Source organism: Dioscorea cayenensis, chromosome 20, assembly GCF_009730915.1.
Source record: "Dioscorea cayenensis subsp. rotundata cultivar TDr96_F1 chromosome 20, TDr96_F1_v2_PseudoChromosome.rev07_lg8_w22 25.fasta, whole genome shotgun sequence".
NCBI lineage: Eukaryota > Viridiplantae > Streptophyta > Magnoliopsida > Dioscoreales > Dioscoreaceae > Dioscorea > Dioscorea cayenensis.
The window spans coordinates 968,875-971,315 of record NC_052490.1 but is presented as its reverse complement, the minus strand read 5'-3'; the positions used below and the strand labels follow the sequence as shown (position 1 = coordinate 971,315).

General features: G+C 44.9%; 1 non-coding gene across 1 annotated transcript; it reads left to right on the top strand.

Annotated features, from left to right (window-relative positions):
• The first annotated feature begins 1,525 nt into the window (after positions 1–1,525).
• Positions 1,526–1,632, top strand: LOC120252070. The gene has a single exon (XR_005533621.1). It is a non-coding gene; the product is annotated as a small nucleolar RNA R71 (small nucleolar RNA).
• Positions 1,633–2,441: the final 809 nt, after the last annotated feature.

The following is a 2,441-nucleotide window of genomic DNA, read 5'->3' as shown; positions in this document are numbered from 1 at the left end:
TCAAAATCAAGAGAATGCCGCATGGCTTCAGCAAGGTGGTATGTGAGCTTGTCATCTCCAACTCTCAATGTGAGCTCTCCACCGTCCATGTCAAACAATGCTTTGGAAGTCCGCAAGAACGGTCTCCGGATCGACATCTAGCATTGCAAAGTCAACTGGGAAAATGTACTTGTCCACCTTGACAAGCACGTCTTTAATGATGGATCTCGGATGTCGTACCATTCGGTCCGCCAATTGTAAAGTCATCCGAGTAGGCCTAGGCTCTCCTAAGCCTAGCTTTTGGAAGAAAGTATATGGCATGACATTGATACTTGCCCCTGAATCCGCTAATGCCATTTCCTCACCTAAGGTTGCCGATGTTACACGGAATGATGAAGCTTCCCGGGTCTTTCTTCTTGTTCGGCATGTTCTTTTGCAACACCGCTGAGCATGAAGCATCTAGCACCACTAAAGCACTCTCCTCCAATTTTCTCTTGTTGGTCCATAGGTCTTTCAGGAACTTCGCGTACTTAGGCATTTGAGCCAATGCCTCTACAAAAGGAATATTGATGTGGAGTTGCTGGAACAGACTCAGGAACTTCTTATACTATTCATCCCCTTGATCATTCTTCAATCTAGAGGGGTAAGGGATTCTTGGCTTGAATGGTGGGGGTGCCACCTCTTTCTCTTTGTTTACTCCCTCCTCAACCCCTACAACCTCAGGTGCGTGTTCTTTCGACTTTTCACTCGGAAGCCTCCCTTCAACCTCACGACCACTTCACAAAGTAATCGCCTTCACATGTTCTCTAGGATTGGTTTCCGTGTTGTTTGGTAAACTTCAATGTGGCCTTTCGGAGAGAGACTTCACAATTTGCCCCACCTGATTTTCAAGGTTGTGCAAGGAGGCGGTGTGATTGCGAAGTGTAGCCTCGGTGATTCAAACCTTGTATTTCTTGATTGAACAAATCTAGCCAAGTGCTTCTCCAAATCCGTCATTCGGGTTTCCAAGCACTGAAATTACATTTTTCCACTTGAGGGGCTTGTTCGTTTGTTGTTGGAAACCCGATGTCCCCATGGTCTTACGTGGTCCTTGATTACTCCATGAAAAATTGAGATGATTCTTCCAACCTAAATTGTAGGTGTTGCTGTATGAATTCCCTTGAGGTCTCATGCCATTACCTACAAAGTCAATGTTCTCAACTGAAGAAACATCACCAATGACGATTGGGCAATTGGAGGGAGCACACCATAACCGGTGCAATTAGTCAATGCCGCAACTCTATTCGAAGCTATAAGATCTAGCTTCTTACTCAAACTCTCCACTTGGGCCGCCAATGAAGTTACCGCATCAATTTCATGGAAACCGCCCACCTTTTTCTTCTCCCTAGCATTCCATTGGTAGCTATTTAACCCCATTTCCTCAATCAATTGATGAGCCTCATTGGGGGTCTTGCTACCTAAGGTACCTCCTACCGTCGCATCCAAGAATTGCCTTGTACTCGGGTTCAAACCATTGTAGAAGGTTTGAACAATCATCCACTCCGGGAATCCGTGTTGCGGACACTTTCACAGGAGTTCCTTGAACCTTTCCCATGTCTCAAATAGAGACTCCAATTCCAACTGCACAAAGGATGAGATCTCATTCCTAAGCTTTGCTGATTTTCCAGGAGGGAAATAACGGGCTAGAAAAGCTTCTACCATCTCCTCCCATGTAGTGATTGATGCTCTAGGCAATGAGTGTAGCCACTACTTTGCTCTCCCCTTTAAGGAAAATGGGAAGGCTCTCAATTTGATGGCATTATCCGTCACACCATTTATCTTCAGCATGTCGCACACCTCGAGGAAGCTCTCTATGTGACTGTTTGGATCCTCATCGGCTAAACCGTTGAATTGTGTGGACTGCTGTAGCATATGGATGAATGCCGGCTTTAGCTCGAAGTTATGAGCTGTAATTGGGGGATGCAAAATACTCGATTGTGTCCCCAACAGCTGAAGAGTGCAGCATAATCGAGATAGTGTTCGTTTGTTGCTCATTTTGTTACGCCATGTTTTTCGGATCCTTCTACTTCAAATCAGTTTGGATTATGTTGTTCTTGCCGAGGTTCTTTTTCCCTTTTCTTTTTATGTGTGCGTTCAAGCTCGGGGTCTCCTTCAATCAATATTGATGGATTCCCTCGGGTCATAACACGGAGGCTGCACCAAAAAGAAAGAAAAAGATAATCGAGACTGATGATAGAATAAGAAGATATGAATTAGAAATATGTGGTGAAATAGCTAAGAAAACAAAGTGCAAAAGTATCTCTAAGCGCCTAGCTCCCCGACAGCGGTGCCAAAAAAACTTGACAAGGATCCCCTTGCATATATCCCGCATAGTGCGGGTTTGTCGAAAGTAATAATCCCGGGTGGCGGGTGATCGAATCCACAGGGAGTAGGGAGTAAAGACACTTTAATTTCGATTTCTT